At 47.1% G+C, this 25,850-nt stretch overlaps 1 pseudogene; it reads left to right on the top strand.

Annotated features, from left to right (window-relative positions):
* Positions 1–21,271: 21,271 nt before the first annotated feature.
* Positions 21,272–24,710, top strand: LOC119362788 (annotated as a pseudogene).
* Positions 24,711–25,850: the final 1,140 nt, after the last annotated feature.

Raw genomic sequence — 25,850 nt, 5'->3', positions numbered from 1 at the left:
AAGAGTTTCTCCATCCAGCCTTTCACCTTTTCCCAAACCCTGTCTCGGAGATATCTAAAAGTGCCCATCTTCGACTGCCCCACATCTTTTGGCATTCCTAGATATCGATCACTCAGAGATTCATTCAGAACATTGAGCGTGTTTTTGATACTATCCCTTGAAGGTTGCGGGGTCCCTTTACTGAAGAAGATATATGACTTGTTATGATTCACCCTTTGTCCAGAAGCATTTCAATATATATCCAACAGGTTTGACACCTCTGTCGCCCCCTGCACACTTGACTTGAACAGCAACAGGCTATCATCGGCGAAGAGAAGGTGGTTGACAACCGGAGCTGTGGGTGCCACCTTCATCCCACTGAGTGCTGATGATCGATAACTGGTTTTTAAAAGGCACGAAAGGCCCTCTGCTGCGATCAAGAAGAGGTAGGGGAGATCGGGTCTCCCCGACGGATGCCACGTGAAGGCAAAAAACTCTCAAGTCTTTCTCCAATAAACTGAACTGAGAACGAAACCGAGCTGATCATTCCCATTACTATGTTCACCTACTGTTGGTTAAAACCCAGCTTGACCATGATCGCTTGGAGATAAGACCACTCTAGCCTGTCATATGCTTTCATTATATCCAGCTTTAAAGCACAAAAGCTGTTTGAATTCTCCTTGCTGCATTTCATAAAGTGTAAACACTCATAAGCACATATGATATTGTCAGTTATCAGTCTACCTGGCACGAAGGCTGATTGCTCATCTGAAATAATATCTGGTAGCACCATTTTCATCTTGTTTGCAACGACCTTCAACGCTATTTTGTAAATGACATTACATAAGCTGATAGGGCGGAAATGAGTTAAGAGGGTTGGATTAATCACCTTGGGTATGAGCACCAAGACCGTGTCATTCACCCATTCTGCACTCTCCTCCCCTCGAACAATCCTCAACACCGCATTTGTGATCTCCTCCCCGCATAAGTCCCAGTGTCGCTGATAAAAGTGTGCGGGAAAGCCATCCGGCCCTGGAGACTTTGTGGGAAACATCTGGAATAGCAATGTTTTTACTTCTTCCCTTGTATAAGGTGCGATGAGCTGTTCATTCATCCTTTCTGTTACTTTGACAGGCACATGTTGCAAAACCTGATCAATTCCAGTGACACCTTCCATGGTGTACAAATTTTTATAGAAATCCAAGACCATACTTTTCAATGTTGCTCTGTCATCGATCATGGCTCCTAGGGAGTTGGCCAGGGCTTTGATCATATTTTTCTTCCTCCTCAATCTAGCTCTCATATGGAAAAACCTCGTATTCTTGTCGCCGGAAGCTAGCCAGTCTATGCGTGACCGCTGCCGCCACATTATCTCCTCCTGATGGTATAGCTCAACAAGTCGCTTGTTTATCTTAAGCTCAGCATGCGTTGGCCCCACCCTAGCTGGTTCTCCTTGCAAGTGATGTAGCTCGGAGTTTAGATGTTTAATCTCCTTGCGGACAAACCCAAAAGTCTCTCTATTCCATCTGCCTAGGTTGTTTGATACTGCCAGTAGTTTTTCCTTGAGGCGCTCCATTGTTACCGGATTCTGATCCGCACTCCAGTGTTGGGTGATTGTATCATGCCAGGTCTCATGCGACTCCCACATGACCTCATATCTGAAGGGAGGTTTCACCGGCGGGCGTGCACTGTCGCCTCTCAGGCTGAAGAGTATAGGACAGTGGTCAGAGCCGGCTGCGGTGAAGGAAATATGCCCTAGAGAAAATAATAAAGTTATTATTTATTTCCTTATATCATGATAAATGTTTATTATTCATGCTAGAATTGTATTAACCGGAAACATGATACATGTGTGAGTACATAGACAAACAGAGTGCCACTAGTATGCCTCTACTTGACTAGCTCGTTTATCGAAGATGGTTATGTGTCCTAACCATAGACATGAGTTGTCATTTGATTAAACATGATCACATCATTAGGAGAATGGTGTGATTGACTTGACCCATTCCGTTAGCTTAGCACTTGATCGTTTAGTATGTTGCTATTGCTTTCTTCATGACTTATACAGGTTCCTATGACTATGAGATTATGCAACTCCTGTTTACCAGAGGAACACTTTGTGTGCTACCAAACGTCACAACGTAACTGGGTGATTATAGAGGTGCTCTACAGGTGTCTCCGAAGGTACCTATTGAGTTGGCGTATTTCGAGATTAGGATTTGTCACTCCGATTGTCGGAGAGGTATCTCTGGGCCCACTCGGTAATGCACATCACTATAAGCCTTGCAAGCATTGTAACTAACGAGTTAGTTGCGGGATGATGTATTACGGAATGAGTAAAGAGACTTGCCGGTAACAAGATTGAACTAGGTATTGAGATACCGACGATCGAATCTCGGGCAAATAACATACCGATGACAAAGGGAACAACATATGTTGTTATGTGGTTTGACTGATAAAGATCTTCGTAGAATATGTAGGAACCAATATGAACATCCAGGTTCCGCTATTGGTTATTGACCGGAGACGTGTCTCGGTCATGTCTACATAGTTCTCGAACCCGTAGGGTCCGCACGCTTAAAGTTCAGTGACGATCAGTATTATGAGTTTTTGTGTTTTGATGTACCGAAGGTAGTTCGGAGTCCCGGATATGATCACGGACATGATGAGGAGTCTCGAAATGGTCGAGACGTAAAGATCGATATATTGGACGACTATATTCGGATACCGGGAATGGTTCCGTGTGAGATCGGGAATATACCAGAGCACCGGGAGGTTATCGGAACCCCCCGGGAGGTATATGGGCCTTATTGGGTTTTAGTGGAAAGGAGGGGAAAGCAGCAAGGTAGGTGGCGCCCCCCAAGCCCAATCCAAATTGGGAGGGGGGACGGCCCCCCTTTCCTTCCTCCCTCCTTCCTCTTCCTTCCCTCTCCCACTTCAAGTTGGAAAAGGGGGAATCCTACTCCCGATGGGAGTAGGACTCCCCTTGGCGCGCCTCTCCCTGGCCGGCCGCCTCCTCCCCCTCCCTCCTTTATATACGGGGGCAGGGGCACCCCATAGACACAACAATTGATCATTGATCTCTTAGCCGTGTGCGGTGCCCCCTCCACCATAATCCACCTCGATCATATCGTAGCATTGCCTAGGCGAAGCCCTGCGTCGGTAGCATCATCATCACCATCACCACGCCGTCGTGCTGATGAACTCTCCTGTGAAGCTTTGCTGGATCGGAGCTCGCGGGACGTCATCGAGTTGAACGTGTGCAGAACTCGGAGGTGCCATACGTTCGGTACTTGGATCGGTCGGATAATGAAGATGTACGACTACATCAACCGCGTTGTGCCAACGCTTCCGCATTCGGTCTACGATGGTACGTAGACACACTCTTCCCTCTCGTTGCTATGCATCACCATGATCATGTGTGTGCGTAGGATTTTTTTTGAAATTACCATGTTCCCCAACAGGTTTCATGTTTCAGGTGTGCCTCTGGGTACTGAGCACTCAACTCAGCTAATACTAGAGCTCAGTCCAAACTACACCTTGTGTAGCTGCCGCCCGTGAATTTCTTTTCAAACGTCCAGAAATTGCCCTCATAGCCCAAGTCCATCAGCATGCAAACATCCACAACGTCACGAAACCCCTGAATCTGCGCATTACTGTGTTCACCTTGTTGGAAATATGCCCTAGAGGCAATAATAAATTGATTATTATTATTATATTTCCTTGTTCATGATAATCGTTTATTATCCATGCAAGAATTGTATTGATAGGAAACTCAGATACATGTGTGGATACATAGACAACACCATGTCCCTAGTAAGCCTCTAGTTGACTAGCTCGTTGATCAATAGATGGTCACGGTTTCCTGACCATGAACATTGGATGTCGTTGATAACGGGATCACATCATTAGGAGAATGATGTGATGGACAAGACCCAATCCTAAGCCTAGCACAAGGATCGTGTAGTTCGTTTGCTAAAGCTTTTCTAATGTCAAGTATCATTTCCTTAGACCATGAGATTGTGCAACTCCCGGATACCGTAGGAGTGCTTTGGGTGTGCCAAACGTCACAACGTAACTGGGTGGCTATAAAGGTACACTACAGGTATCTCCGAAAGTGTCTGTTGGGTTGGCACGAATCGAGACTGGGATTTGTCACTCCGTGTAAATGGAGAGGTATCTCTGGGCCCACTCGATAGGACATCATCATAATGTGCACAATGTGATCAAGGAGTTGATCACGGGATGATGTGTTATGGAACGAGTAAAGAGACTTGCCGGTAACGAGATTGAACAAGGTATCGGATACCGACGATCGAATCTCGGGCAAGTACAATACCGCTAGACAAAGGGAATTGTATACGGGATTGATTAAGTCCTTGACATCGTGGTTCATCCAATGAGATCATCGTGGAACATGTGGGAGCCAACATGGGTATCCAGATCCCGCTGTTGGTTATTGACCGGAGAGTCATCTCGGTCATGTCTGCATGTCTCCCGAACCCGTAGGGTCTACACACTTAAGGTTCGGTGACGCTAGGGTTATAGAGATATAAGTATGCGGTAACCCGAAAGTTGTTCGGAGTCCCGGATGAGATCCCGGATGTCACGAGGAGTTCCGGAATGGTCCGGAGGTAAAGATTTATATATGGGAAGTCCTATTTCGGGCATCGGGACAAGTTTCGGGGTCATCGGTATTGTATCGGGACCACCGGAAGGGTCCCGGGTGTCCACTGGGTGGGGCCACCTGCCCCGGGGGGCCACATGGGCTGTAGGGGGTGCGCCTTGGCCTATATGGGCCAAGGGCACCAGCCCCAAGAGGCCCATGCGCCAAGAGTAGAGGAAAAGGGAGAGTCCTAAAGGGGGAAGGCACCTCCGAGGTGCCTTGGGGAGGATGGACTCCTTCCCCCCCTTGGCCGCACCCTTCCTTGGAGGAAGGGGCAAGGCTGCGCCCTCACCCTCTCCCTTGGCCCTATATATAGTGGGGGAAGGGAGGGCAACCACACCTAAGCCCTGGCGCCTCCCTCTCCCTCCCATGACACATCTCCCTCCTCCCGCAGCGCTTGGCGAAGCCCTGTTGGAATCCCGCTACTTCCACCACCACGCCGTCGTGCTGCTGGATCTCCATCAACCTCTCCTCCCCCCTTGCTGGATCAAGAAGGAGGAGACGTCGCTGCTCCGTACGTGTGTTGAACGCGGACGTGCCGTCCGTTCGGCGCTAGGATCATTGGTGATTTGGATCACGACGAGTACGACTCCATCAACCCCGTTCTCTTGAACGCTTCCACGCGCGATCTATAAGGGTATGTAGATCCACTCCTCCCTCGTTGCTAGATGACTCCATAGATTGATCTTGGTGACACGTAGGAAAATTTTGAATTATTGCTACGTTCCCCTACAGTGGTATCAGAGCTAGGTCTATGCGTAGTTTCTATGCACGAGTAGAACACAAAGTAGTTGTGGGCGTTGATTTTGTTCAATATGCTTACCGTTACTATTCCAATCTTGATTCGGCAACATTGTGGGATGAAGCGGCCCGGACCGACCTTACACGTACTCTTACGTGAGACTGGTTCCACCGACTGACATGCACTAGTTGCATAAGGTGGCTAGCGGGTGTCTGTCTCTCCCACTTCAGTCGGATCGGATTCGATGAAAAGGGTCCTTATGAAGGGTAAATAGCAATTGGCATATCACGTTGTGGTTTTTGCGTAGGTAAGAAACGTTCTTGCTAGAAACCCATAGCAGCCACGTAAAACATGCAAACAAGAATTAGAGGACGTCTAACTTGTTTTTGCAGGGTATGCTATGTGATGTGATATGGCCAAAAGGATGTGATGAATGATATATGTGATGTATGAGATTGATCATGTTCTTGTAATAGGAATCATGACTTGCATGTCGATGTGTATGACAACCGGCAGGAGCCATAGGAGTTGTCTTAATTTATTTATGACCTGCGTGTCAACATAAACGTCATGTAATTACTTTACTTTATTGCTAACTGTTAGCTGTAGTAGTAGAAGTAATAGTTGGCGAGGCAACTTCATGGAGACACGATGATGGAGATCATGATGATGGAGATCATGGTGTCATGCCGGTGACGATGATGATCATGGAGCCCCGAAGATGGAGATCAAAAGGAGCAATATGATATTGGCCATATCATGTCACTATTATTTGATTGCATGTGATGTTTATCATGTTTATACATCTTATTTGCTTAGAACGACGGTAGTAAATAAGATGATCCCTCATTACAATTTCAAGAATGTGTTCTCCCCTAACTGTGCACCGTTGCTAAAGTTCGTCGTTTCGAAGCACCACGTGATGATCGGGTGTGATAGATCCTTACGTTCACATACAACGGGTGTAAGACAATTTTACACATGCAAAACACTTAGGGTTAACTTAACGAGCCTAGCATGTACAGACATGGCCTCGGAACACAAGAGACCGAAAGGTCGAGCATGAGTCGTATGGTAGATACGATCAACATGAAGATGTTCACCGATGATGACTAGTCCGTCTCACGTGATGATCGGACACGGCCTAGTTGACTCGGATCATGTAATCACTTAGATGACTAGAGGGATGTCTATCTGAGTGGGAGTTCATAAGATGAACTTAATTATCCTGAACATAGTCAAAAGGTCTTCGCAAATTATGTCGTAGCTCGCGCTTCAGTTCTACTATTTAGATATGTTCCTAGAGATTTTTTAGTTGAAAGATGATAGTAGCAATTATGCGGACTAGGTCCGTAAACTGAGGATTGTCCTCATTGCTTCATAGAAGGCTTATGTCCTTAATGCACCGCTCAGTGTGCTGAACCTCGAACGTAGTCTGTGGATGTTGCGAACATCTGACATACACATTTTGATAACTACGTGATAGTTCAGTTAAACGGTTTAGAATTGAGGCACCGAAGACAGTTTTGAAATGTCGCGAAACATATGAGATGTTTCGAGGGATGAAATTGGGATTTCAGGCTCGTGCCCACGTCAAGAGGTATAAGACCTCCGACGATTTTCTTAGCCTGCAAACTAAGGGAGAAAAGCTCAATTGTTGAGCTTGTGCTCAGATTTTCTGAGTACAACAATCATTTGAATCGAGTGGGAGTTAATCTTCCAGATGAGATAGTGATGTTTCTCCGAAGTCATTACCACCAAGCTGCTAAAGCTTCGTGATGAACTATAATACATCAGGTACATATATGATGATCCTTGAGATATTCGCGATGTTTGACACCATAAAAGTAGAAATCAAGAAGGAGCATCAATTGTTGATGGTTGGTGAAACCACTAGTTTCAAGAAGGGCAAGGGCAAGAAGGGATACTTCATGAAACGACAATTCAGCTGCTGCTCTAGTGAAGAAACCCAAGGTTGAACCCAAACCCGAGACTAAGTGCTTCTGTAATAAAGAGGAACAGCCACTGGAGCAGAATTGCCCTAGATACTTGGTAGATGAGAAGGCTGGCAAGGTCGATAGAAGTATATTGGATATACATTGTGTTAATGTGTACTTTACTAGTACTCCTAGTAGCACCAGGGTATTATATACCGGTTCGGTTGCTAAGTGTTAGTAACTCGAAATAAAAGCTACGGAATAAACGGAGACTAGCTAAAGGTGAGCTGACGATATGTGTTGGAAGTGTTTCCAATGTTGATATGATCAAACATCGCACGCTCCCTCTACCATCGAGATTGGTGTTTGCGTTGAGCATAGACATGATTGGATTATGTCTATCGCAATACGGTTATTCATTTAAGGAGAATAATGGTTACTCTGTTTATTTGAATAATACCTTCAATGGTCTTACACCTAAAATGAATGGTTTATTGAATCTCGATCGTAGTGATACACATGTTCATGCCAAAAGATAGTAATGATAATACCACCTACTTGTGGCACTACCACGTAAGTCATATCGGTATAAAACACATGAAGAAGCTGCATGTTGATGGATCTTTGGGCTCACTCGTTTTTGAAAAGTTTGAGACATGCGAACCATGTCTATTGGTGTATATGCATGAAGAAACTCCATGCAGATGGACCGTTTGAACTCACTTGATTTTGAATCACTTGAGACATGCAAATCATATCACATGGGCAAGATGACTGAAAGCCTCGGTTTCAGTAAAATGGAACCAGAAAGCAACTTGCTGGAAGTAATAAATTTTGATGTGTGCAGTCCAATGAGTGCTGAGGCGTGTAGTGGATATCGTTATGTTCTTACTTCACAGATGATTTGAGTAGATGTTGAGTATATTTACTTGATGAATCACGAGTCTGAATTATTGAAAGGTTCAAGTAATTTCAGGGTGAAGTTGAAAGATCGTCGTGACAAGAGGATAAAAGATCTATGATATGATCATAGAGATGAATATCTGAATTACGGTTTTGGCACAGAATTAAGACATTGTGGAAATTGTTTCACAACTAATACAGCCTGGAACACCATAGTGTGATGGTGTGTCTGAACATCATAACTGCACCCTATTGGATATGATGCATACCATGATGTCTCTTATCGAATTACCATGATAGTTTATGGGTTAGGCATTAGAGACAACCACATTCACTTTAAATAGGGCACCACGTAATTCCAATGAGATGACACCGTATGAACTATGGTTTAGAGAAACCTAAGCTGTCATTTCTTAGAAGTTTGGGGCTGCGACGCTTATGTGAAAAGGTTTCAGGCTGATAAGCTCGAACCCAAAGCGGATAAATGCATCTTCATAGGACACCCAAAACAGTTGGGTATACCTCCTGTCTCAGATCCGAAAGCAATAAGGGATTGTTTCTAGAATCGGGTCCTTTCTCGAGGAAAAGTTTCTCTCGAAAGAATTGAGTGGGAGGATGGTGGAGACTTGATGAGGTTATTGAACCATCTCTTCAACTAGTGTGTGGCAGGGCACAGGAAGTTGTTCCTGTGGCACCTACACCAATTGAAGTGGAAGCTTATGATAGTGATCATGAAACTTCAGATCAAGTCACTACCAAACCTCGTGGGATGACAAGGATGCGTACTACTTCAGAGTGATACGTAATCCTGTCTTTGAAGTCATGTTGCTAGACAACAATGAACCTACGAGCCATGGAGAAGCGATGGTGGGCCCGGATTCCGATAAATGGCTTGAGGCCATAAAATCCGAGAGAGGATCCATATATGAAAACAAAGTGTAGACTTTGGAAGAACTACTCGATGGTCGTAAGGCTGTTGAGTATAGATGGATTTTTAAAAGGAAGACGGACAATGATGGTAAGTATTACCATTAAGAAAGCTCGACTTGTCGTTAAGATGTTTCCGACAAGTTCAAGGAGTTGACTACGATGAGACTTTCTCACTCGTAGCGATGCTAAGAGTCTGTTGGAATTATATTAGCGATTACTGCATTATTTATGAAATCTTGCAGATAGGATGTCAAAACATTGTTTCCTCGACGATTTTCTTGAGGAAAGGTTGTATGTGATACAACCGGAAGGTTTTGTCAATCCTGAAAGATGCTAATAAGTATGCAAAGCTCCAGCAATCCTTCTAGGGACTGGAGTAAGCATCTCGGAGTTGGAATGCATGCTTTGATGATGATCAAAGATTTTGGGTGTATACAAAGTTTATGAGAAACTTGTATTTCCAAAGAAGTGAGTGGGAGCACTATAGAATTTCTGATGAGTATATGTTGTTGACATATTATGGATCAGAAATGATGTAGAATTTCTGGAAAGCATATAGGGTCATTTGGAAAGTGTTTTTCAATGGAAAGCCTGGATTAAGCTACTTGAACATTGAGCATCAAGATCTATGAGGATAGATCAAAAACGCTTAATAGTACTTTCAAATGAGCACATACCTTGACATGATCTTGAAGGTGTTCAAGATGGATCAGTCAAAGAAGAAGTTCTTGCCTGAGATGTAAGGTATGAAGTTAAGACTTAAAGCTCGACCATGGCAGAATAGAGAGAAAGGACGAAGGTCGTCCCCTATGCTTAAGACATAGGCCCTACAGTATGCTATGTTGTGTACCGCACCTGAAGTGTGCCTTGCCATGAGTCAGTCAAGGGGTACAAGAGTGATCCAAGAATGGATCACAGGACAGCGGTCAAAGTTATCCTTAGTAACTAGTGGACTAAGGAATTTTCTCGATTATGGAGGTGGTAAAAGAGTTCGTCATAAAGGGTTACGCCGATGCAAACTTTGACACTAATCCAGATTATTCTGAGTAGTAAACTGGATTCGTATAGTAGAACAGTTATTTGGAATAGCTCCAAATATAGCGTAGTAGCTGCATCTACAAGATGACATAGAGATTTGCGAAGTACATACGGATCTGAATGTTGCAGACCCGTTGACTAAAACCTCTCTCACAAGCAAAACATGATCAAACCCAGAACTCATTGAGTCTTAATCACATGATGATGTGAACTAGTTTAGTGACACTAGTAAACTCTTTGGATGTTGGTCACATGGCGATGTGACCTGTGAGTGTTAATCACATGGCGATGTGAACTAGATTATTGACTCTAGTGTAATTGGGAGACTGTTGGAAATATGCCCTAGAGGCAATCATAAATTGGTTATTATTATTATATTTCCTTGTTCATGATAATCGTTTATTATCCATGCTAGAATTGTATCGATAGGAAACTCAGATACATGTGTGGATATATAGACAACACCATGTCCCTAGTAAGCCTCTAGTTGACTAGCTCGTTGATCAATAGATGGTCACGGTTTCCTGACCATGGACATTGGATGTCGTTGATAACGGGATCACATCATTAGGAGAATGATGTGATGGACAAGACCCAATCCTAAGCCTAGCACAAGGATCGTGTAGTTCGTTCGCTAAAGCTTTTCTAATGTCAAGTATCATTTCCTTAGACCATGAGATTGTGCAACTCCCGGATACCGTAGGAGTGCTTTGGGTGTGCCAAACGTCACAACGTAACTGGGTGGCTATAAAGGTACACTACAGGTATCTCCGAAAGTGTTTGTTGGGTTGGCACGAATCGAGACTGGGATTTGTCACTCCGTGTAAACGGAGAGGTATCTCTGGGCCCACTCGGTAGGACATCATCATAATGTGCACAATGTGATCAAGGAGTTGATCACGGGATGATGTGTTACGGAACGAGTAAAGAGACTTGCCGGTAACGAGATTGAACAAGGTATCGGATACCGACGATCGAATCTCGGGCAAGTACAATACCGCTAGACAAAGGGAATTGTATACGGGATTGATTAAGTCCTTGACATCGTGGTTCATCCGATGAGATCATCGTGGAACATGTGGGAGCCAACATGGGTATCCAGATCCCGCTGTTGGTTATTGACCGGAGAGTCATCTCGGTCATGTCTGCATGTCTTCCGAACCCGTAGGGTCTACACACTTAAGGTTCGGTGACGCTAGGGTTATAGAGATATAAGTATGCGGTAACCCGAAAGTTGTTCGGAGTCCCGGATGAGATCCCGGACGTCACGAGGAGTTCCGGAATGGTCCGGAGGTAAAGATTTATATATGGGAAGTCCTATTTCGGGCATCGGGACAAGTTTCGGGGTCATCGGTATTGTACCGGGACCACCGGAAAGGGTCCCGGGGGTCCACCGGGTGGGGCCACCTGCCCCGGGGGGCCACATGGGCTGTAGGGGGTGCGCCTTGGCCTATATGGGCCAAGGGCACCAGCCCCAAGAGGCCCATGCGCCAAGATTAGAGGAAAAGGGAGAGTCCTAAAGGGGGAAGGCACCTCCGAGGTGCCTTGGGGAGGATGGACTCCTTCCCCCCCTTGGCCGCACCCTTCCTTGGAGGAAGGGGCAAGGCTGCGCCCTCCCCTCTCCCTTGGCCCTATATATAGTGGGGGAAGGGAGGGCAACCACACCTAAGCCCTGGCGCCTCCCTTTCCCTCCCATGACACATCTCCCTCCTCCCGCAGTGCTTGGCGAAGCCCTGTTGGAATCCCGCTACTTCCACCACCACGCCGTCGTGCTGCTGGATCTCCATCAACCTTTCCTCCCCCTTGCTGGATCAAGAAGGAGAAGACGTCGCTGCTCCGTACGTGTGTTGAACGCGGAGGTGCCGTCCGTTCGGCGCTAGGATCATCGGTGATTTGGATCACGACGAGTACGACTCCATCAACCCCGTTCTCTTGAACGCTTCCGCGCGCGATCTACAAGGGTATGTAGATCCACTCCTCCCTCGTTGCTAGATGACTCCATAGATTGATCTTGGTGACACGTAGGAAAATTTTGAATTATTGCTACGTTCTCCTACACACCTATGCCCTCATGTTCTTCTGGACGTAAAACTTCATTAAAATCGCCTATGCACACCCACGGTAGGTCACTTGAACTTACTATTCCCTTCATGGTGTCCCACGTCTGATGTCTCAAGTGTGTTCGGGCCTCCCCATAGAAACAAGATGCACACCACTTGTCATGACCCGGATCATTGATAGAGCAGTCAATATGATACACTGAATACCCCAAGATCTAAACCTTTATTGGATTGTTCCAAAAGATACCAAGGCCGCCACTCCAGCCATTGCTACTAACTGCAAAGGAATTATCAAAGCCCAAAGTGCTTGCTAAATTTTCTACCCGAACTCTATCTAGCTAAGTTTAGATAATACAAAGTAGGGTAGGGACAAATTTCTTCGCTAGTTCACGAAGTTATCGAACTGTCGCGGCTTTGCCCACACCGCGGCAGTTCCAACTTAAGATACTCATTGTGCCCGGCGGTACTCCTCTCGGGAGTCCGCCGATGTTGCTTCCAAACTGCTGCCCAACTGCTTGATCATGCTCCGATTCTGATTCACCTGTTCGGCCGCTGGTTCCATCCGAGCTCGCTTAGGGTCTTGCTTTGGGGGCGGGCTCAATGGCATCTGTGGAGAGGGTAAAGCAAGTAACTCATCCCCCTTCGCAGTCGTCTTATATCCCTTTTGTATGTTGGCTATTGTATCTGAGACTTGCCTGCGTTTTCTGTTGCCTTCCGCATCAGCCATGTGTTCATCCGTATCAGGATTGTTCCGCGTCTGCTGTCCCATGCCCTTGGCTTTCCCTTTGTTGCCGTTTCTTGCACCCCCAGGTCCTGTCCCTGCGCCCCTAAACCAGTCCGCCTTGAGACTCTTGAACACCAGAGCTGATGGTGGATGCACACCATCTCCATGTTCCTTATACAGGTGCCCCAGCCTCCCGCAAACAGCACACCAGTTTGGGAGGCGCTCATACTTCACACGGAAGATCATTCTCTTTTCCCCCACCTTCAGAGACACTGCATTCTTCAGGGGTTTGCCCACATCAACCTTGACCTGCACCCGGTAGAAGTTGCCTTCAAAATCATGCGAGGCTGGTTCGGCGTATACAAAATCACCCAGCTTTGCAGCAAGCGATGGGATCTAGGATACATAGCCCTCTGGAAAGTCATGAATCTGAGCCCAAATTTCCAGCCGATCTAGCTTGATAGATGATGGCTTTGAGAAGCCATCATATGGAAGTAGACGTTGCTGGACATTGGCGATGCCACACATGTGAGCGGGCCGTCTGCCAGCACACGTTATACTCCCTCCGTTCTTTGTGTACTTCCAACTTTGTTAGAAAGTTAAATTTTTAATATTTAATCGTATTTTATATAATAATAGACCAACACTTATGCCATGAAATTAGTAGAGTTAGATTCATGATCAAATATATTTTTGAAATATACATGTTTCGTTTCACAAGTATTGATATATTTTTGCACAAACTCGGTCAATCTTTGAGATAGTTTAACCTTTCAACAAAGTTGGAAGTACACTCTCTCAAGGACGGAGGGAGTATGTGTTGTTTCTCAAAATCCCTAAAAAGAAGTGTTGTTCCTCAGGGAAAAAACCCCCGAAATGTTAGCGATGTTGGAGAATCTCCAACTAAATCTCTTACTCTCCCTCTTGGTCGAGGATAACACACCCCGGATCAAAAACCGCCACTCAACCAGACCCCTCAAAATGAGTTCAAATGTCCGGGTTGTATGAGGCGGTCCGAACACGTCCGAGCGTGTCCGGCCCACCCCAACCACACATGAAACCCCACCCATCCTCATTCGGACCAAGCCCTAGTTTCACTCTCGACCGCTCTGCTCCCTCCCTATCATCTCCCCTTCCATCCCCTCCACTCCGGCCTCGTCCAGTCCCCATCGTCCCGCGGCACCATCGCCGGCTTCGACAGTGGATACGGATCTGAAGCCGAACCCATCGAGTAGGATGCTCTCGCTGTGGAGGATTCGAGCTCCACGCCACACTCCACCGGCCGAGGGTGGACAATGGCAGCTCTTCGAGCACCACGGGCCAGCAGGGTGAGTGTAGCGTGGCCCAAGGCGGCCTGCGCCATCCTTACCAGACTCGTTCAACTCTCCGGTCTAAATCACGGGCGTCGTTGGGTGCTTTTGCCACATGCTTCGAGCCCGCAGTGGCTCCTAGAGTCCAAGGCGTGTGAGCTCGCCGCGCCAGGAAAGCTATTCGTCAAGAGGAGTCGCTCATCTGTCAATTCGACCCTTCGCTGACGCAGTCACCATTCTCATCTACAGTAGCCACCACCATCTCCATAATAGTCTCCATCTCTGTAGTCCCCATCTTCATAGCCATGATACTTGTAATTGAGAGAACACCGAAATCTGTGGGCATTGTAAGACTATAATCATTCATTCCCAAGTATACCAAATTGTACAATCTCTTGTGTTTGCGATTGATGTACGATAGAGTAGTCCACTCGGGTTAAGGGTTGATGCTTAGCCTGACAGCCCCATGTATGCGTGCTAAGGGATTGTTCGTTTATTTTAACATTAGTGTTATTTGATGTGTTACACAATGGTTTTTGTCTCTTGCCTCTACCTCGTTCTAAGGCCACGCGGGTACCCAAGATACAAAAGATCAATCAAGAAGAGGTTAAGTGCAGGAGGGAGTAGAAAGCTATGCTAAAAGTCGGTGATAGTAAGGTTAGTACAAAGCAGAACATGTTATCTGTGTTTGCATAAGGTGCAATCATTAAACGCCCAATGCGTTAGCCTGGTTAATTACATAATAACTAAGGTAACCCTATGAGATGGTAAGGCTTAATTGGACAACAGAACCTTGATGCGGCGGCAATTAATTATGGGGTTATTTGGACACATCTCCAACAAATAAGACATCGACAACCGATAGGTAATAGTGTTTACTAGTGCCATGTTGATTAATCATCTTGATAGGATCTCGAGCGCGAGTACATGGCTCTAGGGTAAACAAAGATGGCAGATATATAATGTAGAAGACGACTATAGGTCCTCCTGACTGTTTATATGCTGCCCATCGTCAGCGGCCAAGACGTGTCATGAAGTCATCATTGTACCCGCGCATGTCGCACCCCAGGATGGACCCATCATGCACTCAGAGTGGCTACCACGAGGACCCTCGGGCTTAGGGGCGGAGCTTCGTTCAGTACCTAGTAGCATCATGCACTCAGAGTTTTTTTTGCGAGGAAGTCACCCCCTTCACAATCGATCCAAAGCTATCCAGTAGTGTACAAGGAGGCGCAGTACCTAGTAGTCGTGGGCTCGTGGCCGGTGTCTTCCTCCACTCGGAATGAGATGCGACTGCTTCTAGCGGGTGGCCTAGGCACACATCAGGGAGCAGCTGCCGCCCAGCGCCCATGATATCTCGTGCAGATCCGTGTTGGACAACTAGGAGTTGGTTGTGACTTGTGACTCGCCGTACGAGCACATGCCAGACCGCAGAGGTCCAGCAGGCAGTCATGAGCAGCGTCATGGTGGGCAATGACCAACCAGCATCCTAGGCAACGTGCCATCAAGCACAGAATCTTCAGTTGCTTGTAATTGCGAGTCTGAACATATGTGATCTTATTTATTTCCCAAAGTTCTGAGTTTGCTATTTCATAGCCTGTTTTCGCTCAACTGTTTTTTACATTCTAAAATCGCAGGGACGATCCCTCTCCTTTTTTCTGGAGAGCGAAATCGCCAGTCATCTGTTGGGATCACCAACATAGTGTATATATATAAGTAAACAACCAACATGCCCACATGCGAAAAACAAAGAAGAGGCATGCTCCGAGCAATGACCAAACCAAATGTGATGCTCATGCAGGCCAAAGACTTTACAAAAATGCAACAACGAAAAACTCGGAAACTAAGGAACCTGGATAGTTGCAAACTCGATATTTGTGCTCTCTTTTGAGTTGGCCCGCCCAACTTTTCTTCCAAGCTCCGCCACTGCTCGGGCTAGCTGGCGACCATGCGTGAACCGTGGGGCGGTTCACGCATCCACCGCAATCTAAAGCCTTCACACAGCCCGTCCATCGAGGTGACCCTTTTCATCAAACAGCACCCCCGGGCACCGCATACTTGTTAGGGAGGTGGGTGTCAACCTGAGCAGTCGTCTCTGCCCAGCAACGCGCCCATCAAGTGTCCCCAGAGAGAGCCCCCTTTTCTGTATCGCTGACAATGAGTCATGGCTTAGCAAAGCTAGGTAAGATAGAGAGGAGGCGAACGCGGCAGAGTGGCTTAATAATTTCCCTCTGAAAATTGTTGTTGCCATGAGTTCTGATTGTATCTCTATTCCTAGATAATACATCCACTCTTTACTACTAGAAAGCAAATAAAAGTGTTCTTTATAAAAAAAAAGTGGCCAAGAGAGTAGAGCAGTTGGGCAAGTGACGTTGGATCAGGACAATTTCTTGTCCACTCCGTCTCCACAGTTTTTTTACGAGTGTCGGTGTCGGCGACTCCCATTTGGCGCGGAGGTTTTGCCCGCAAGCGACCTGGCGCATACCCCCTCAATGCGCTGGGTGTTCGTATGGGCCGGGCCAACTTCGTTTATTTTTCTTTCAATTTTTTTCCTTCACTTAACTTTTTCTTTTTCTTTTCCCCCCTTTTTCTTTTATGTTTATCCGTTTCCTTTTCCTTTTCTTTTTTTCCTTTTCCATATTTCATTTTTTATTTTTTACTTTATATTTTTGAACATCTTTCAAATTCATGAACATCTTTTGTAATCATGAACATTTTACAAATACATGAACATTTTTAAATTCATGAACATTGTCTTAACTAGTGAACATTTTTAGAATCTGCGAACATTTTTCTGAATTATTAAAATTTATTAAATTCATAATTTGTTTTTGAAAATCATGAACATTTACTAAATTCGTGATCATTTCTCTTAAATTGTAAACTTTTTTGAAATCATGAACATTTTTTAAAATTCATGAACATTTTTTAGAAATTCATGAACATTTTTTGAATTCCCTAACATTCTTTTGAAATCATGAACGTTTTGGGTATTCATGAACCATTTTTTAAAATACACAATTTCTTTAATTTAGAACTTTTTGATATCCTTTGTTATTGGAAAAAACAAATAAAAACAGGGGGTGTCCCAGCCAGCACATTTGCCTGCCCAAAAGGGCGCTAAGGTGGGCGGCGGGTGCGCGTGCCTGTTTTCTGGTGCGTGGGTCGCCGAACAGGAGGTCCCGTCAGTGTCTCTATTCCAACACTCGTGCTTCCTGGGCCCTTGTGAAGTCTCCGGTGCTTGACGTTTCTACGCGATGGGCCCAGAAGTTGGGTGGTGACATTGTTGCACTGGTGTTTTGGTGCATTCACCTCCAAAATGAAAAGGAAGTGAGTGCGTCTATTTGGCTCCCGAGTTCATCTGCTTCCGGGGTGGACAGTATTTCATAAAAAATATTAAAAAAATCATTCTTTTTATGAAACATGCTTAGGTGCTTGAGGTCCGTTCTAAATTTCAGCTTATTTGGACATCTGGGTAGCTCTCGGCAAAAAATACAAATTCAAGGTCTTTGAAACAAAATTTACTGTTCATGTACTGTCCTGACCCAATTTGTTTTTTTTGGCTGAAAACTACTTGAGCTGAAATTTGAAGTGGACCTCACACACCAAATCATCTTACATGAAAAAAAATACATTTTTTTTATTTTCTTTTCACAGGGTGCAGATGTCTGGGTTTAGAAATGGATATTCGAAGAGAAGTACTCTAATATATACTCCCTCCGTTCCGAATTATTTGTCTTGGATTTGTCTAGATACGGATGTATCTAGACTCATTTTAGTGCTAGATACCTCCGTATCTAGACAAATCTAAGACAAGTAATTCGGAATGAAGGGAATAGGCATTAGCAGCTGGCGCACCACTCAGTAGCTTAGCTGCCAGGACTGTAATTAGATATAATGTCATTTTTTACGAGGTAATTAGACTAACTACCTGCGTAACATCGGGAAAGGATGAAAAGTAGCATCTTATATACGCAGATATTTCACACACAGGTAAAAAAAATCTAGACAATGGAACAAAATGGGTTGGATTATACAATAGGAAACCACGGAAGATTCTAGAGATGAGACTTGCAGTAGGAGGTGAGGGTGACTGTATAGTCCTATATATAGACATCTCAAAAACAAACGGAGGCCAAGAGTAGCCTCAAGAATGGCTAGAATCTTGCAGTGCAGCACAATGTAATGTGGTGCATTTGAGATGGACACGCATTATTGTGAATTACCTTTAGCTTTGGTGTTCGAAGTTCAGAGCAGTCTGGAAATTTTGAGCACGTAACAAAACCACTGCATCAGTACAACCACAAAACCACCTCCACAGCTGCCTAGCTGCCTACTTACTAACTTGTAGTTTGAACATATTCAAACCATTCTATCTAACTATGTTGATGTATTCGAATTATTCCGTTGTACAAATAGAAATTTGTACAAGGGACAAAACAAAACACAAGAGAGTCTCTTTAATATTGATGTGGCACCAGATAATTTAGAGGAAGAACTTTTGTTTGCATCCATACCTCAGGTGGCTTTGGATGAAGAGGTGTATCGTCACGTTGGCGGATACATTTAAAACAGTGGTGGAGGTATGTGTAGTTCTGAGGGGGCCGTTGCCCCCACCCCCATCCCCCGCCCCCCACACGCGCCCCAATGTACTGAAGGAAAACTTTTTTAGAGGATTACATTATGAAGAGCTCAGTTATTTGGCCCCCCAAAAATGCATATTTTCTCTCTCTGCTTTCTCCTGCGCAATCTTCCTAGGATTAGGCGGCGCCACCTCGGTGCGGGCGGCCTCCAGTGCCTCCAGGCGGGCCTTGAGGGCAACTCCAACGCGTCGACGCAAACATACGCGGATTTTGCGCTGCATATTTTATTAATTACTGATGAAATTCGTCGGGCGTCGATCGATCGTAGCAGCATCACATGTTCGCGCGCATTGGCTTCTTGCTCTCTTCCATTCAGACGACGTTGTTTCTTACCTTGAACGTGTGCTCCTGGCGGGTCCATAATTGTGTATACGGACAGGAGAAGTGTCCCCCAATGGATAGGAGGCAGAGCGATGGTGTTTCCTTTTCCTTCTTGTTGGCTTCTTGTGTGTGAAAAATATCAATTCCATTTCGCCAGCCGATTTGGTCCAAACAAGAAAAGTATTCGATTGCATGAGAGGCTCGACAGTTTACTTCTTAGAACATGTAGCTGGCTGGAGGAAGGAGAAAGCACAACATCAGGGAAAGTGTTTGGACTACGCGGTCCTGACATGTTTAGCCATCCAACTCGAGACATTATTGGTCCGTCGATCGGTCTGAACGCACTTTTTCTCGCAAACCCGAGACAAACTATGGGCTTTGCAGAAGTTCGGACAGCAACCACGTAAGACTTCGACACCCTAGCCCATCCAAAAGCCCACAAAACCATCCCCTGACCCAGCACCTCCATCCTCTCATTTTTTTCACCTTCCTTTTTTCTCCTGCCATCGCAGCCGCTTCACCACCCCGGCTGCCCGCCACATCCCTGCCGGAACACTCTGAGTCCATCACATCCAATGGTACACCCCGGGCACCACCTACGTGGTTTCTCCTTCGCCGTCATTCCGCACCTCTCCTTCTACCGCCGCACATGTACCATCCGTTCCTAACATACTCACCATGCCTGGCAATTGTTCGATGAAATGCCTGTGCTAAATTTTTTGTCCCTTCTTTGAAGCAATGGATTCGGATGTGGAGTACATGTACGAGCACTATGTTGAGTCGTCCGACGGCTTGTTCAATGAGGAGGACTACACAGATGATACGACGATGATGTAGGCGGTCCTTACAAATGGGGGGCGTGCGAAAGAGCATGTTCTCAATTTCAAGGGATCGATCAAGAGTCATCGAGTGCTCAACCGCAATAGGTCGTGCTCAACACCATCTCTAACCCAGTTGGCTGGAAAAAAATCTCACTTTGCCCAAAGACAAGAAGCAGGTAGCAAGGATATTGAGAGGGTATTTGAAGTTCTGCAGGCAAGTTTTGTACTTGTTCATGGACCTATTAAAAAATGGAATCGAGAGAGCTTGTGAGAGGTGATGACCTCTTGTGTGATCATGCACTACATGATCGTGCAAAATAAGGATGATGTTGTCGCAGGTCTTGAATTTGAGAATAGGGTGATTTTATCAAACTTTCAGACCAGAATCAGCCACATTTAAAGAGTTTGTTCAAATGTATTAACAAATTCAGCACTGAGAAACCCATGAGCAACTGAAGAAAGAGTTGATTGAGTATCTGTGGGCAGTTAAAGGGGATAACAATGTTGTAGTGTAATATTTAAATATTTTTGAAATAGAAGTACTGATGCATTTTTAAATATTTTTAAAATAGAAGTACTGATGCATTTGAACATTTGAACTATTCTAGCTAAAACTATATATGCAGCTATTAAGCGTGCGGACATTAAAAAAATTAAGGACCGATGTATGAGAATAGCATCGGATAGCCGGCTCCCGCATCTGTGTCCATGAACTAGTCGCTGAAATTTGTGGATCATTGTTTGAGATGCCCTATGAGATCGGGTTGGATGATAATTCTGTGACTGGACAGTGATCCGGTGGGATGTATAGCGAGGTTTTGAGAGGTCCGGTTCCACGGTCTCAAAACGAAAGGCGACTTCTCCGTGGAGATCATCGCCACCTTACATCACCTGCGCACTCATCCCCCGTACAAAAAACGCGAGATATCGTGGCAGCTGGTAAGCCGCGCCGTCGTGTAATCACACCATTCGTCTCGCTACGGACAAGGCGCGTCCGTGTGCGCGCACCAGATTAACGAAGTATGCAAATTTTGACTAAACGTTGGCAACAAATTTCATGAGCACGAATCGGACGTGAGCCGGCGGCTATACAGAGATAACGACGGATTTCATAAGCTATAGTACCATGTCGACGACGGTGTCATATAGTAAGTGAAAGTGCGAGTGGCGGAACTAGCTAGCTCGAGGTAGGTGATCATGGCGCAAAAGGCGGCCGACGTAGCAGCCACGAGCGGCGCTGGCAAGGCCAACCCGCACGCGGTGGTGGTGGTGTACCCGCAGCAGGGCCACGTGATCCCGGTGACGCTCCTCTCGCTGCGCCTGGCGGCACGGGCCTTCGCCGTTACGGTCGTCAACACGGAGGCCGTGCACGACCAGACGGCGCGCGCTCTCGGTGTTGACCCGGCCGGCTACGACTTCTTCGCCGGCGCGCGCGCGTCGGGGATGGACGTGCGCTACGAGCTTATCAGCGACGGCCTTCCCGTGGGGTTCGACTGGTCGCTGAACCACGACGAGTTCATGGGCTCGCTGCTCCACGCGCACTCCGGCCACGTCGAGGAGGTGCTCGGCCGCGTCGTGGTCGACCCGGCCGCGACGTGCCTCGTCGCCGACACCTTCTTCGTGTGGCCGGTGACGCTGGCCAGCAAGTTCGGCATCGCGTACGTGTCCTTCTGGACGGAGCCCGCGCTCATCTTCAACCTCTACTACCACGTTCACCTGCTCACCAACAACGGCCACTTCGATTGCAACGGTGAAAAATTCGATTTTTGGAATCCACTCCAATATGCTTATGTTTCAATTCAACAGAGTGCCACTAATATTTTTGTCAAAAAAATATAAGAGTGTTTAGATCACTAAAGTGAGGGAGTAGTAGTAAATTTGGTTGCTGCAAAATGGTTTGCCATGCCATCAATTTTGAAGTTTCCTTTTTTGCAGAGCCTCGGAAGGACACGATCACCTACATCCCTGGCGTGCCGGCGATCGAGCTGCACGAACTCATGTGAATGAAGTCTGTTTTAAACCTTGAATTTGTAGGGCTCGTCGGAAACAAACCTCTACCTCTAAATCCCATGAAGTTCATACCTTATACTTATCGATCCCAGTCAATCTCGACCCCAAACCCGTTTGCATTGGGTTTGGCACGCTAGAAAAATAATGATCTCAGCCGGGATTACTCTCTAGTCTCGCTGACTGCACGGGTCCATATGTCATATTCATCTTCCCCAATCTCTCCATCTCTCCCTCCCGAGAAACAACGGCATCTCCTTCCTCAGGCATGGTGACGGGCTGCCATTCACTTGCACGCCGCGGTTTATCTACCAATCGAGTCGTCGATGTACCCTGCCGGCCGTGCCACTTCTTACACGCCGCTTGATGTCGTGCGAGCCACTCCGTGCTCGAATAGGCCGCACACGCGCAGCCGCCGCTGGCCCCGCTGCTGCCACCTTCTCCTGTCAGAGCATTGTTGCTGCCTCCGCGCTGCACATCGATGTGCAAGCTGTGCTTTCGTACCTGTTGCACCACACAGTGGGTCGAGCTACATGCCGCCCTCGCCGGTAGTCTTGCTGGCCACACGGTGTGTGTGAATCACCGATGATTTTCATTGATCACATCCAAGTGTTTATCTACATGTACTACAAGGGTAAGTGGGTAAGAACAGAAATCGCAGCTGATTAGCATTACACAGGCGTGGGCGGTAGCATGGAGCGCTAGAGCACCGTGTTTGCATCGGCCGGCAGCATGGTGAGCGTCAGACACGGGTATGAGCCACTGCCATCTCCGTCGCGGCGTCGCGTAGCTCGGCTCCATGCTCGCTGTGAGTGCACGCCGATCCGCCGGCCGCAGTGCCACATGCCGGTACGGCTACCTCCACACGTTGAGTCACTTGCGGCCACGAGTCGCCGCCCCGTACGAGCGTGAAGCGTCGCTACGCACTGGCGCGAGCACCTTCGTCGCACCTTCGTATGCCTAGCCCCTCCAGGGTCGTCGTGACATCGCGTGGCCGGCTACAGGCAGATTGGCGGCGGAGCTTATAGGCGTGTTCCGCGCAGCGGCACATCGGACGCGAGGCGGGAGGATGGCAGCGTGAAGGGGCGGGCCATGAACAACGACCGGGCTAACGTCCACGGCGGCGCCAGGGACGCATGGGGGTACTACATGCCCTTGTCCGTCGATGAGCCCCATGGCGGGCAAGTGTCGCCGTTCTGCCATGTTGGTGCCGTCGAGGCGCTGCGCTGGTTTCAGGATGGAGAGAAACAGGAGGGGATTGGGGCTAGAGGATAGAGATGACAAGTGGGGCAGGGGTGTAAGTGAGAGTAGACTTTGATCCCAGGTAGGATGTATCTTTTCCCGGTGCGCCAAACAGGTCAAGGTTAAAATTGACCGGGATCAGTGAGTATAGGGTACAAACTTCAGGGATTTAAAGGTGAGGGTTTATTTTCAACGTGCTTTACATCCTCAAGGTTTAAAACAGACTTCACTCGCTCATGTCGTACCTCCAGGAGACGGACACCACCAGCGTGGTGCACTACATCATCTTCAAGGCCTTCGAAGAGGCGCGCGGCGCCGACTACGTTCTCTGCAACACCGTGGAGGAGCTGGAGCCATCCACCATCGCCGCCCTCCGCTCCGAGAAACCCTTCTACGCCGTCGGCCCCATCTTCCCTGCCGGCTTCGCCCGCAGTGCCGTCGCCACCTCCATGTGGGCCGAGTCCGACTGCTCCCACTGGCTGGACGAACAGCCGCCGGGGTCCATGCTCTACATTTCCAGTGGCGGAGCCAGAAACTAAATATAGAGGGGGCCAAAACATGTCATATAATGTTAGAGGGGGCCAAATCACCTAAACATAGCTAATTTTGTTTGACAAATGGAAGATTAGGAGTACATATAGATGTATTTGTGAGTGCATAGGGGGGACCTTGGCCCCTGCCAGCACCCCCTGCCTCCGCCACTGTACATCTCCTTCGGCAGCTATGCGCACGTCACCAAGCAAGAGCTGCACGAGATCGCTGGGGGGTCCTGGCCAGCGGTACGAGGTTTCTGTGGGTGATGCGGCCAGACATCGTCAGCTCCGACGACCCGAACCCGCTGCCTGAGGGGTTCGTGGCCGCGTCCGCCGGGCGTGGCCTGGTGGTGCCTTGGTGCTGCCAGGTGGAGGTGCTCTCGCACACCGCGCTGGGTGGCTTCCTCACGCACTGCGGGTGGAACTCTGTGCTGGAGAGCGTGTGGGCTGGAGTGCCCATGCTCTGCTTACCGCTGCTCACCGACCAATTCACTAACCGGCGACTCATCGCGCGGGAGTGGAGCGTCGGCATGCCCATCGGGGATCGTGGTGCGGTGTTCGGGACGAGGTGAGGGCGAGGATTGCGGGCATCATGTCCGGGAAAGAGGGTGAGGAGCTCCGGGAGGCGGTGAAGAAGGTGAGGGCGACGCTCGAGGCCGCCATGACGCACGGTGGGTCATCACAACAGAGCTTCGATGAGTTTGTCGACGAGCTAACGCGCCGTTGCAGCGGACGTTAAGCTGGGCCGACCAATGGGCCAGGAGCGTCGCATGACGGGCGTTGGGGAAGTGGCCGCGAATAAGAGTCTTTGTACTTTTTCTTGTCTGTAGTGTGTGTCCGGTCATTGACTCGGTGTTGTGGAGTGTGATCTTGTTTTCTCTACATATGAAAATTGTCTAAAGTCAAAATTAAAGTTATATAATAAAAATTAAATTTGTGATGCATCTAATGATGCCTACTGATTTTGTGTTGTGAATGTTGGTATTTATTTAATATAAAATTAGTCAAATTTTATAAAATTTGACTTCAATCAAATCTTATCAGATTTGCCAAATCACATCTACATGAGATTTGACAATGTTTACATGCCAGTAGATGTGATTTGGGGCGTCACCGCCCTTGTCTTGGGCACGAAGGTCTCCGGCGCTTCCTTAAGGCTTCTCCTTCGTTCCGGGCCAAGTTGGCCCCCGGTAGACACGACTTTTATATAGACATTCTACATTTTCTTTATACACCATAAACATTTCTTCTACACATGTGTAACATTCTTTTAAAAACATAACTAACATTTTTTTAAAGGGACGTGTTACGCGTCCGTCGGTTGATCTTTTTAATAGACCGGCCGGATCGCGAGCCGTCAGATGCCGCATCAAGCGGCCGAGTGCGCCCCATCATTGCAACACATGTCTTGTTGCAGAATTATGTCTGCAACATAGGTCTTGTTGCAGAATTTTTTTGCAACAGTTGTTTTGTTGTATTTTTTGAAGCTGAGAATAATGTTTTCTGCAATCAAGGTCTTGTTGCAGAAAAAATTTGTAAGAGAAGTTTTGTTATAAAATGTGGACTCGTCGTAGACCATTGCAACACTACACATGTTTCAGAAACATAGCTCCTGTTGCAAAAGCGCATTCGAGTGCGGGCTCTCACTTCAACACATGTAACGCAGGGAAGGTGGCGGACGCGCCGCTGCAATCCGCAGTGCTAGGTGCCAACCGGCTGATCCGCGCGTGGGGTCAGCCGGCTCGACCACCGTTCGATTTAACCGTGGATCCCCTTGAGAAGGACTGCATGCACATGTCACTTTCATGCTGACGTATTGGTGGACCGCGATTGCTTTTCCTTTTGTACTAATCCATGACGTCCGGATAATTATGGTACAGTAATTCCTTGCTAATGATGCCACATCATCATGATTACTGTTAATAAACTCGCGTTGATCCAATCCCGTTCGAATTCAAATTCTAAATCAAGTCAAACGACAAAAGTTTCCTAAC

The sequence above is a fragment of the Triticum dicoccoides genome, chromosome 1A (genome assembly GCF_002162155.2).
Source record: "Triticum dicoccoides isolate Atlit2015 ecotype Zavitan chromosome 1A, WEW_v2.0, whole genome shotgun sequence".
NCBI classification, from domain to species: domain Eukaryota; kingdom Viridiplantae; phylum Streptophyta; class Magnoliopsida; order Poales; family Poaceae; genus Triticum; species Triticum dicoccoides.
Note: the sequence above shows the minus strand (reverse complement) of the source record. Positions and strands in the feature narration are given on the sequence as shown.